The sequence below is a fragment of the Musa acuminata genome, chromosome BXJ1-5, assembly GCF_036884655.1.
Source record: "Musa acuminata AAA Group cultivar baxijiao chromosome BXJ1-5, Cavendish_Baxijiao_AAA, whole genome shotgun sequence".
Classification (NCBI taxonomy): Eukaryota; Viridiplantae; Streptophyta; class Magnoliopsida; order Zingiberales; family Musaceae; genus Musa; species Musa acuminata.
Genome location: NC_088331.1, coordinates 12,571,430 through 12,584,650, shown reverse-complemented (window position 1 = coordinate 12,584,650; position 13,221 = coordinate 12,571,430). Strand labels below are relative to the sequence as shown.

The 13,221-nt window shown below is 42.6% G+C and overlaps 1 long non-coding RNA gene across 1 annotated transcript; it reads right to left on the bottom strand.

Moving 5' to 3' along the window:
- Positions 1–3,247: 3,247 nt before the first annotated feature.
- Positions 3,248–7,304, bottom strand: LOC135673821 (uncharacterized). The gene is made up of 2 exons (XR_010513453.1): positions 5,683–7,304; positions 3,248–3,485 (listed from the first exon to the last, which is right to left on the bottom strand). It is a non-coding gene; the product is annotated as an uncharacterized LOC135673821 (long non-coding RNA).
- Between the last annotated feature and the right edge of the window lie 5,917 nt (positions 7,305–13,221).

Sequence of the window (13,221 nt, the reverse complement as noted above, 5' to 3'; positions counted from 1 at the left end):
CTGCAAACGCACTTGCTAGATTGCGACTCCACTTCAATACAGCCCCCGCTACACCACTCAAGGCCTGGCAACATGCTGAACTCATTGCACACTTCAGCCTCCTACAGACGTATCCTTCACATGCCGAAGAGAAAGTTTCAATGCTCCATATTGCCGAGTTTCGGTCGCCTTGGGATGGCCACGAATAGTCCATCGTCCGCATACAAGCCCCATGCATGAGTACCAAATTCTTCGAGTTAGCAATTCACCTCACCTCTATGAGCTTTACATAACTCTTTTGGTTGTTGAGCAACTCATTTCACCTTGCATGGTCTCATCCTTTACAAAGCGCCTCGAATGGCTTGAACACCAACAAGTATAGTTGTCAACGTTGAGCCGCAGCTCAAACTCAACCATCCCAACCTTTGTGCGCTCCACATCCTTCTAAGCTTGCCTGTTCTCGTGGTGCCTCTTGCGTGAAGGGTTGGTCATTCCTCTGAATGCCAATGTCATATGCCCGCTCCTTTGTGCGACTCCTTTTCCCTACATCTCTATGCCCGTTTTCCCCCAAACGATCGCGCGTGTGATGACTGCCCTCAACGCAGCCCCGCTAGGTCCCCCACGTTTGCATGCGAAGTGTTTCTATGAGTGCTTATCCCGCTCTGATATCATCTTTCACGGACTTAGCTGGTTTTACCTAAATCGTGCGGCACCCTTGCGTGTCCGTCAGCAAAGGTCAGCCTCCCCGAAGCCTCCCATTGTCCCTTAGGACCAACAAAAGAGAGAACGGGCTAGAGAGAACGCCTCAATCGGGATCCACAAGAAAACATCTCCGAAAACACTTCATTGACAATGCAAATTACAAACATACTTTACAAGCCATGAACAGTGGCACAACAAAGGGTAAAATGGTTCATTAAAGACCGAAAATCTCTCGCACGTGTCCACATGACACAACCTTTATTTACAAGCCTAAAGAGGCCACCAACCCAACGAAAATGGGACTATTAAGCCTTCGACCGCCCCTCTACATGCTGTACAAGGCATGAACATGCCAAAAGACATGGACATACATAAGCATTACATCAAACATCTTATTTAGAAGTTTGTCTGTGACATTCTCCCCCACTTATTCCTTCGACATCCTCGTTGAAGCCTTTGTCGCCACTGCAACTCCTCGCCTTTGCTGAGTCTTCAATCCTCTGCTCCAGCTACAATGTGCCTCTTGGCTCCCAGCTGCTCTCCGTTGCTGTTTTTGAGTAGTCGAACCTTTGATCCGCCATACTGCTTCAACTCACCAATGACTCTGACTCTGGTGTGGGGTTGGCTGAGTTGTGTTGATCATTCTTGATTCCTGCGGATCCCCCAGATGAAGGAAAAGACCATCCTTACTATGCCAGTCTCTCAAATTTCTCATGCTGCTTGAACTGGGTGGATGCTTGCTGGAGCTTTAACGAGCATCGTCTCGCAAACTTCTGAAATTTTGGGTCCTTTCTCCACAAAATTTGCTCATTGACTCTTCTTTCACTTAGTTGTCACATCCAAGTAGGTTCGCATCACTTCCGCTTTCGATTGGCATTTCGTTGGGAAATGAAGCGGACAATCTACTCTCAGTAGCACTGATCACCGTTGGTGAGGATTTGACAACTATTGTCTTCCATTATCTTCGAAGTGTCTTTGAACTTGTGCAGAGCTCCTCTACTGGATAGATAAGAGAATTGGGGTACTCGGTTTCGCCCATTCTCTTAAGAGTTGAGAAGGCAAAGGTTACTTGACTTCGCCCGCCTCCCCGAGGTTGTACTTCATGCATCGAGCTGGTTACTGACCTTCGCCTGCTTCTGAAGCACTTGAAGTGTTTGCACTCCTTGCGTTGAGTTAGTTACTGTGATTCACCTTCTCAATGCCATTGAACTTCTGGAATGCAGGAAGTTTTCACCCCAACTTGGAGTAATTCTCTCATAGGTTTGGTCACCTCTGGGATTGTACCGTCTTCTCCATCAACCTTGCCGCCTACTCCACTGAGTAGCAAAGGTACAGCACCGCGTACTGTTTGCTTCGTTCCTTGGTTATGCACGCTTGCATGACCCGAAATCCTTCACTTTCGGCTATCTTGATGAGAAGCACATTGACACCGGTCTTACGAAGTTCTTCGGCCTCTGCCCTTCAGCCTTGTCTCGGTACTTGGAGATTGCCTCTACATTCTCCACCTCCTCGGCCCCTTTCACAACCAAGCGCTCTCCCTCCATGAGAGCAAGGGATCAATGACTTTCACGGAAGTCCCGCCTCTGTAGTACCATGGCGCTGCCATGCCCATGGCCCTACTATCCGTCACCTCGCATCTACATCTCTTTCCTTCACGATCAGTAGATATGTCTCTGTGGCACTCCTCTAAGTCCACCTCCATTCTAACTGATGCTTGATTTTGGGTAGCAAAGTCCCTCTGGACTCGTCGTTGCTTCCTCGCCCCTTTCGACCCCTTGATTCAACACTTCTGTGTTCTCCAAGCAGTATGTTTGGTCGATGGAAAGACAGACTGCAACTCCCATGCATGGCCTCTGCCATCACGTTGTAGGGTTTGCACCGATTCTATTCTCCTTAGCTTCCTTGGTAGCAACATTCGCTTACTCGGCCTTGTCCTCTGACTTGCCGGGCTCCCTTAAGTGAATATGAGCTCTAGAGCAGTCCAACTCTCCAGCTGCTTCGATCATACCTCTACATGATCAAGTCCCTCCCATGGAACTCACTAGTACTTGCATTCAAACTTTTCCCTTGGTGGAACATAGCCCTCATATGCTGATGACCAAGGTTTTCATCCGATGCAAAATTCGATGCACGCATGGAAGACCCGCCTCTGCGGTACCATGGCCTTCACTCCTTGAATCCATAGCCCTTCTTGCCGTCGTGTTGTTCACCGAAGTGGAGCTTCCAGTAGCTCCCGATCATAGCTCCATATGATCTAGTCCCTCCCGGGACTCACTGTCGTGTGTATCGCATTGCCATGAACTGTTCCACCACGATCCGTGTCACGCCCCTCAAAATATCCATGATTTTAAAAATTTTCATCGCAAACCAATCCAGGATCCAAACTAACGTTTGAGGACACTGAAAAACATTCTATCAAATTCACATATATAAAACCTGTGCAGTTTATAATCATATATCACATCACTCGATAATTCACATTTATCGCAACCCAAGCCAACTTGACAAACATGAACAACACTTATAAATCCACAAGCTAAATAAATTATACAATCAGAACTCCAACTATTCACCACAAGGTCATATCATCATAAATTAGGCTTAACATTTCGAAATTCCAAATAAGAGAGATCTTCTAACACTTTTACACAGTATATCCATTTCGATTCATCAACAACATTTCATTACATACAAAATATGCTTATACAACAATAACATAACAACCAACAAGACTTGCCCATAATTTTGAATAGCTATCCATTGCCTCAGCCCAAATCAAACATCTCGAAGAGTGACACGCTGACCTGAAAGATTTATGTAACAACGGAGTGAGCCAAAAACGGCTCAGCAAGTGACAAAACATATCCAGAACAAAAGGAACGGTTTCAAACGAGTAAGGTATCATAATGTAAGGCAGAATACAAGAATTTTCAAGGATACCATCTCATTAGATACAAAATCATATGTATCAGGTCATTCAAAACATATTTGATTCATAACAAATGGAGCATAGAGTAATTGGAGCATATTAATGACAGATAGGACATTTCAGAACATATCAGTTCATAGCAAATGGAGCATAGAGTAATTGGAGCATATCAATGGCAGATAGGACATTTCAGAACATATCAGTTCATAGCAAATGGAGCACAGAGTAATTTGAGCATATCAATGGCAGATAGGACATTTCAGAACATATCAGTTCATAGCAAATGGAGCACAGAGTAATTGGAGCATATCAATGGCGTATGAAGTGTTCCGGAGCATATCAACGACATATGGAACATTTCGAAACATATCAACAGTGGATGAAACATTTCAGAGCATATCAATAACAAATGCCGTACATAAGCTCAAATGTCGTCTTTGACGTTGCAAACATATCAATCTTATCCAAAGCATGTACAAAAACACATAACCAAAGCTCTGGATATCATATCAAACATACAGAAGGTATAGTGGGATCTCAGTCAGAATGTGATTCATCCATTTCTGAATGACCACCTGACAAAAGTCTCCCACGTCTGGGAGCTCCATCCACCCACGTCTAGGTGAAGTCAAAGGGGGCCGGCAGAGCATCGCAGGCTCTAATCACATACCCACATAGCGGGCAACAAGCGCATACCCTTTACCATTTCTGGCAAAGGTCCAGAATATCCCACATAACGGGACCCCACTTAGCGGGCAAATAGCGCATACCCTTTACCATTTCTGGCAAAGGTCCAGACAATCCCACACACCAGAGTACAAAAGGGCAGTTTCAACAATAAGTAGCATATATCGGAAGCACACGCGGAACAACGAAACGTGCATGTGCCTTTTCGAGACAATACGAAACAAAGAACAAATCTCTCACAAATGTATTCAGATTTGGAATGAAATGAAAACAAGAGTGTACAGGGATTCCAAGCAATCATATTTAGCTCAATTCAAATAAGAAGGTTAGAAGAATTCAATATCCAAAGGAATGAAACTAGAATAGGCACACATCGAAAGCAAATGCGGAATCATGGGTTATACATGTGCCTATAGAAGTCAATACGATATAGCTTAAACGTTACACAATAGTTTTCAAGAATGCAAATAACTTTAAGGACAAGAGCATACAAGAATTCAGAGCAGTATTATAAAGCTCAATTGAATAAGAAAGCTAAAGGATATCAATTTCCAAAGGAATGAAACTAGAATATTAGAAATCGAACAAAGCTCGATTTCTGGCAGAATACAAGAGGCACATTGAACAAATGATTCAAACTATCAATCGTGCTCCAATTGACTCAGAAATATATCATTGGATTATACTTTCAGATAAGACAGGCTTCATATGAATTGAACTGTCCAATAGAGAGAGTTACAAATAATTTGGTAAACAAGGGTCGTAGAACAAAATCTCTGTTTGGCAGAATTCATAATGTCAGATTCAACAGATAACTGGGCAGGTGTTTGGATTCCAAATCTTTCAATCCATATATCAAAAGAAAGATCTATGGGTCTGGTTTCCAATGAAATAAGCTTTGAGTAAATCAATGTTTGCAACAGGGACTTATAAGCAGTTCAGTATCAAAAGGTCAGAAATTACGATCCATGTTTTGCAGAATCTGTAGGCTCATTTGAAATAGAAGTTTGGGCAGACAAACTTACTCCGAATTCTTAAAATAGGCTATCAAAACAAAGGTTTATGAGTCTATATTCTGATCAAATAAGTTTTGTCCAAATCAGAGGTCAATACATGAAGTTATAGCCATAACAAAGTAGAAGGGTCAGAATATCAGAAGTTGCATAGATTCGAATCGTTACGTCTAAACAGGAGATATATCAAATGAAAGGCTAGAACAATTCAAAGTTCCTCATATTCAAAACAAATGTAACGGTAAAATTGCGGTAAGGAAAGATCAGGACACTTGCAATAGGAAAGATTAGAAAGCTTGCAATAGGAAAGATCAGAACACTTGCAATAAGAAATATCAGAGCAATTATAGGAGAAACGATCAGGGAACTTGCCTTTCAAAGATTTCGATCCGAAGATTCTAAGAAGGTGCTAGCCCAAATCCTTCTACTTTTCCTCCGTGTCCTCTCTCTGTTTCGTTTTGTGCTCCCGTTTTCTTCCTTTCTTCGCAACTACACCACGTCTCGAATATCGAGGCACAGTCACCTACTCTTTCTTACTCTCATTCCTTCTTTTTTTTCCCAAACGCAGCTACCACAGCCGCCGCCGCTACCGCTGGTACAATCGCAGCCCCTTCCACCGCACTACCTTCCTTCCTCCTCTTCTTTCGCAGACACAGCTGCTGCATACACAGTCGCTGCCGCTGCGGTCGCAATCCCGTCCGCAGCCCCTTTTTCTCTCTTTCCTTTCTTTTCTTTCCCAGCTGCAACTGCCGCAGTCGTAGTCGCAGTCGCAACCATGGTCGCAGCCACCACAACCGCAGCCTCTTCTTCCTCCGCTACTCTATTTCCTCTCCTTTCTTCTCTTCCAACTGCAGCTGCCACTGCCGCAGCTGCCACCCCTTCTCCTCTTCCTCTCTTCTTCCTCTCCTCCCCTTTCTCTTCTTCTTCCTTTCCTTCTCTTCTTTCCCAGCTGCACTGCTGCAGTCGCAGCCTCAGCCACGGCCGCAGCCTCTTCTTCCTCCCCTGCTCATCTTCCTCTCCTTCTTCTCTTCCAACTGCAGCTGCCATCGCAGCAGCCGCAGCCCCTTCTCTTCCCCTTCTCTTCTTCCTCCCCTTCCCTTCTTCCTTCCTCTTCCTCTTTCCCTGCCACAGCTGCAGCTGCCACAGCCGCAACCGCAGCTACTTCTTTCCCTTCTCCTCTTCCTCCTCCTTCCTTTCTTCTTCTTCTCTTCTTCTCCTTCCTCCCCTTCTTCTCCCCGACGAACAGCACCTCCTTTCCTCTGTTTCCTCCTGCAGGAAACAGAGGTGCCGCCTCTTCACCCGCTTCTACTTCTTCTCTTCTTCCTCACCATCTCTTCCTCTCCTTCTCTTCCAGCTGCAGCTTCCACTGCCGCAGCCGCAGCTCCTCCTTCCCCTTCTCTTCTTCTCCTCTTCTTCTTCCCTCCTCCTCCCCGGCGTCACACACACCCTCTCCTCTGTTTCCTCTGCAGGAAACAGAGGTATCACAACCTCTTCTCCTGCTTCCTCTTCTTCTTCTCTTCCTCTTCTCCTTCCTCTCCTCTTCGAACGCCCCACACCTCACCTCTGTTTCCACCTGCTGGAAACAGAGGTGCTGCAGCCCTAGCTGCTGCCACCTCTCGCTCCTCTCCCTCTTCCCTCTCTTTTCCCTCTTCTTCTCCTTCTCTTCTTCTCCTCTTCCCTTTTCCTCCCCAACGCCACACACCTCCTCGCTGCAGCCCTGCTGCAGCTATCCTCCTCTCTTCTTCTTCTTCTTCTTCTTCTTCTCCTTCTTCTTCTTCTCTTCTCCTCCCCAACGCCCCACACATACTCTCCTCTGTTTCCACCTGCTGGAAACAGAGGTGCAGCAGCCCTAGCTGCTGCTGCTGCCTCTCCCTCTCTTCTTCTTCTTCTTCTTCTTTTCTTCTCTTCTCCCTCTTCCTCCTCTCTTCTTTTCCCTCTTCTTCTTCTTTCTTCTCTCCTCACGCCCCACCGCTCCTCTCTGTTTCTCGAAGAAACAGAGAGTGCGTGGGAGGCGGTGGGATAAAACCGAAATTTTTGGTTTTCTTTATTTTCTTTTCATTTTGCAACTTAGCAGTTTAGTCCTTGAAATTTTTATATTTACATATAGGTCCTCAAATTTACATATAATTTCTTATTAATAATTTTCAAAAGTGAGGGATATTACAATCCGCTGCACCATGTCGCCTCCTGGTGATATCTCCGTTGCATTCTGATCCTTTTGGAATAAACTCGAATTGTTAACCCTTCATGTGTGGCCTCTGCCAATACATCGCAGGGTCTCTTCCACCTTCGATTTTGTTCACTCATTCGGCAATCGACCTTCATCCACCCACTCTTGAGTCACACCTAGATGAAGCACCGCTCTAGGACAGTCCATCGCCTAGTAGCTCCCGAAGTCCACCGACTTCACTGTAATTTGTGCACCATTGTCTGGATCCTGGGCCTCTACCCCTACCAGCACAATCTCCGCTCTACACCGCTTCCTTCATGGCAACTTGAATGGCAACACTGTGGCATATTCTTCAAGAGTACCCGCCTCTGCGTCCTCTTGCCCCGTGCTAAGGCCTTCAGAACCCAACTTTGCCTTTGCAAATTGAGTCGTCTTAGTTCCTCCATCAAATGCTCCTCCGAGATACGGTGCATGTGCCCAAAAGCTCCCTTCGTCTTTGGCACCATGCAAGATGAGTTCGCTCCGTCAGAATGAAGGACCCATAGAACAATATGATTCTACTCTTGCCTCTGCAAGAGTTCATGTCCTTGACCTCTGTCTAAGGAAAGCACTGTGCCTCCGCTCAATGTTCCAACTTCTATGCTGGCTCTCTTCATGCGGCTTGGGTACTTCGCCAAGTTACACCCAAGTTGCTCCGCTCCTCGTTTTTGCATTGAGTCGATGGTGGCCCTTGCGCCCACCATTCCACGGGTCAGCCCTCCCTTGAGTCCGATCTCCACATCGACTCCAAGTGTGCCTTCATTTAAGTTGCTTTGGGTCGCTCCCCCACTTGATCTCGCAATGTATCCACCAATGCATTCTCTCAAGCGAGATCGTGTGATGACTCCTCGCCGCTTGCTCAGTCCATCGAGCTTCGTGGAGTTATTGTTTGTTGAGGTACTCCTCCTCAACATGTGAGGTTTGTCCCACATGATTCTCCCTCTGGAGAGCCGGGACTTATCCCTCCAAGATAACTATCCCATTGGAGCAACATCTCTCTTCGTTTCGGAGACCACCATCCCCTTGGACTACTCCGATCTGCTAAACAAATTGTGCATTAATCTGCCTCCTGGAAACGCACTTGCTAGATTGCGACTCCACGTCAATACAGCCCCTGCTGCACCACTCAAGGCCTAGCAACATGCTGAACTCATTGCACACTTCAGTCTCCTACGAATGTATCCTTCACATGCCGAAGAGAAAGTTTCAATGCTCCATGGCGCCGAGTTTCGGTTGCCTTGGGATGGCCATGAACATTCTATCGTCCGCATACAAGCCCATGCATGAGTACCAAATTCTTTGAGCTTTTTCGAATGCAACCAAGCGAGACTATAGGCGACATGTACACCTGTTTCACGGATGTCGTCAATAGTTTAAGAGCTCCTAGAAAATATTTTTCGGGTTTTGAACTCGAAAATATGATTTTGCGATCTCTTTCTAAGAAGTGAGATTCAAAAGTAACTGCAATACAAGAAGCTAAAAACCTAAACAACTTACCACTTGAAGAACTAATTGGTTCATTGATGACATATGAAATGGTGCACAATGTACTTGATGAACATGATGAACAAAATCACCTTCCAAAGAACAGGAAGGATTTGGAACTCCAGACAAATGAATACCACTTGAGCGATGACTCAAGTGATGAGGATAATGATGAACTTGAACTTCGAACATTAAATCTTAATAAGTTTATTAAACAAAAATCTAAAATAAACAATAAACTTGAATGAAGGAAGAGGCCAAAGAAGAAGAACACAAAGTGGGATGAATCGAGCTCCTCCGAAGACGAGGAGAAAATCAAGATAAGCGAGGTGGCAAACTACGCCTTAACCGCTTTCAATTATGAGGTAATCGAAATCCCCCTAATTTATTTTGAAATTACTTGATGGTCTCATGATGTATTTTCTTTTTTAGTTTAGAATTAATTTTCTTAAAATTTACATGTTTAAAAAAAAAATTATGATCATGCCAATAATTTTGAAAATTATAATATTACATATTTTATGATAAACAAATAAAATAATTTTGATTGAAAATATGAAATCATGGTTAAGAAGTAATAATGTGTATTACATTGATTTCCATTTTGATTAAAAAAAAATCATGTTTGATTTGAAGAAATGCATAATGATGTAATATTAAATATTTTGATTAACAATTTTATGCATGAGATTTTAAGCTATACATGATGATAAGCATGTGTTATTTTCATGAATATATTTGAAAAACTATGGCAAAAATGTGCTCGAATGCATGAACTTGTTAAGATTATTTTTTGGACTTTCTTGATTCAATGTTCAAATCACTGAATTGCCATGATGATTTTACACTATTACATGCCTTAATAACATGTTGAAAATTATGTGTTTTGATACAAAAATTTTTATGATCATGAGCATGTTTTATCTTCATGATTGAACTTGAAAATCTATAGCAAAACCTTGTTCGAATGCATGAAAGTGTAAAATTTTATTTTCGGATTTTCTTGATCATAATAGTTCATTTTTGAGAATCTATTGATCTTGATGGTTTTATGATGAAATTCATTTTTCAATCCTATACGTTGATAAATGTTTAACATAAAAGAACAAGCATGCTAACATGAAATCAATCACTTAAAATAAAATACTTAAAAAAGGGGAAAATATATTATCAATGAAATCATGAATCTACTTATGTTACGAATTTTGTGAACCATAAAAATGATTTTTGGTGATTTGAATTTGAATGAGTTTTATCCAAAATCATGATCTTAGTTCCGTGATATTTACAAATTAGTATTTATTATGAATCAAGATTTTTTCATTAATCGTTCTCCTAAGATTTTTTTTTGATTAATTATGGAGTAGGTTTTTCAAAAAGAAATCATGTCTTTTGGTATTCACGTGTTCTAATCTTTCATGATATGATTTTTATGCAATTCCTTGTATTCATGAAATGTTTATCTCATCACCTAATAATTCTTCTTGATATTCCTTATGTGATGATAAGAATACATGAAATATTCATTAATTTGTTTTGATGTATACAAATAAGAAGTTTCGATCATGTATGGTAGAATGTAATTTGACAAATTTGGTACCATCATGTTGCAAAATAAATGATGATTAGGAATCATGCATCAATGATGATTGCATATTTTATGATTTGGCATGATGCATGCAATGATGAAATGTTCATGAATTTGAAATGATGCATGCAATACTTATGACAATGATGTACATAATGTATTGCATATAATATGTATCATGAATGCTTTAAATGATGAATGTTTTGTATCATGATCAACATGTTGATAAATGCTTAAAAATTTTAATGTTTGAGTATCATGTATGATATACCCATTAATGATGATTGATTTATTTTTCGGTATCGTGCATGAAAAATAAGGTTTTTGAAATTGTGTATGTTTTAATTTGAATATATAATGATGCACAAATAAAATTGATACTTACCTTTGTCATAATCTGAAAATTGAAAAAAGGGTCTTCCCTTCTTTTTGACAATGACAAAGGAGGAGCAAGAATTTCTAGCGTGGACATCAAGAAAAGAGGCAAACTAGCTAGCTTACACAATTCAAGATGAAAGCAAAAATTACACTCCTCTAAAGAGAAGATGCAAATGTAACACTTGCCAAATTGTTTGCTTGCCTCATGTAAAACATTATCTCTTGCTAGTTTGGCATTTTGCTAGCTTGCACTTTGCAAATAAAGCAAAAATGATACTTCTCAAAAGAGAAGAAAGAGCTTGTTATCTTGAACATCACAAGCTTGCCAAACAAAAATTGCAAAAGTGCTATCTTGCCTATCTCAAGAAGCAAAACTTGCAACTTGCACATTGCAATAGGAAGCAAGAATCATAAGCTTACACAAGAAAGCTATCTTGAACTTGCATATCGTAAAAATTGCTAGCTTATAGTATAAAGAGAAGCAAATAGTTGCTATCTCAAGAAAATTAAACATGCTAAACTTACACCTTGCAATGGAAGCAAAATTGCGAGCTCAAACATTACAAAGGAAGCAAAAATTTGCTAGCTTGTAACTTGCATATTTCAAGAAGCAAGAGTTGCCTTCTTGAACATCTCTAAATTGCTAGCTTGCAAGTTCTAAAATGTTGTAACATTGCTAGCTTGTATGTTCTAAAAGTGCTATCTTGTATGTTGTTATGCATAAGTTTATGCATAAGTTCATGATGACGTGTTGCAAGTATTCATGATGAATACTGCAATGACTTGAATTCAGTTTGAATTCAAGATTCTATCAATATGGCATATTGATAGGGGGAGTTTGTTTAAACTTCGGGAGTTAAGTTTAACTCCGTCATCAAGTGGTTGTTATCATCAAAGAGGGGGAGATTGTTGAATCTCGTATTTTGATGATGAAACTACTTGATATATGTTTATGATTTAATCTGCGTTTTGAGTGATGCAGGATGCTTCGATCAGGATGAAATAATTAAAGCAGGAAAATCATGTTATGCCGGAGGAACATGTCAGAAGATTGGACGTCGGGCCGGTGGATCGGTCGACGTAACGACAGAAGGCTTCGGGTCGTGGACTCGGGCATCGGGCCAAGAAGAGCGGGTATTGTGCCAAGGATATCGGAGTTGCAGAGTCAACTAGCCGATTAGGCAATAGGCTGTAGGAGAGGACGATGCGTCGAAGAATCGGACGAAGCGTCGAGGGACCACTGACATGCCAGACAACGTGGTTAATTGCTTAGGATTAATTGTCTCAATCGAAGTCTTGTTTTAAGTGTGCAGGATTAACTACGATGAAAGTAAGATATGCAGCAGGAGTTGCGCCGGAGTCAAGACAATGATCACGTTGGGAGTTCGAGAGTTCGACGGAAGTTCGGACAATCATCGGAGGTTCTGCGGGAACAAATCCGAGAAGTCCATAAGCTTGCCAAAGAAGCTCGTCGGAACTCGCCAAGTGGATCGTCGCAAGTCCAGGAGTTTGCCGGAAGTCCGCAGGAGCATCACCGAGGGTTCATCGGATGATCGACGGAAGTTCGCCGAAAGCTCGCCGGAAGAAGCGATTGACTCACCGGAGCAAGTTGCAGCAAATGTCTTAGGAAATATTGTAGTTAGCACAATGATTAAGTTGGAAATGGGAGGTGATCCCATTAACTTAATCTTGGGGCAATTGGGCCCCTGAAAAACCCAAATTGGGCCGAATGGATCAACCCATTCGGACCCTGATTTCTGCCAGGCGGTTGAACCGCCCAAGCCAGGCGGTGGCACCGCCTGGGCTCAGTCTCCGAGCGAGACTGGGTGATGCAACTGCCCCTGACAAGAGGTGGCACCGCCTGGGCTCGGTCTCTGAGCTCTAGCTGAGCAGTGTAACCGCCTCAATCAGGCAGTGGCACCGCTTGAGCTCGGTCTTCGAGCTCTGGCAGGAGGTGCAACCACCCCTGACAGGAGGTGGCACCGCCTAGAGGCTCAACCTTCGAGCTCTGCCAGGCGGTGCAACCGCCAGATCCCGGAATTTCGGGAATTGACAGTTTTGAGCTCCAAATTCAAACTGGGTTGGGGCTTATAAATACCCCACCCTTTCAGCACTGAAAGGGCACCCAAAAACCATCGAAATTTTGATTTTACTTTATGATTTTTAGAGCTCAAAAGTGTTGTATGAGTTGAAAGTTCTTCTTCCTCTTTTCTTCCAAGTTCTAATCTGTTGAGAGAGGAAAGGAAATTTT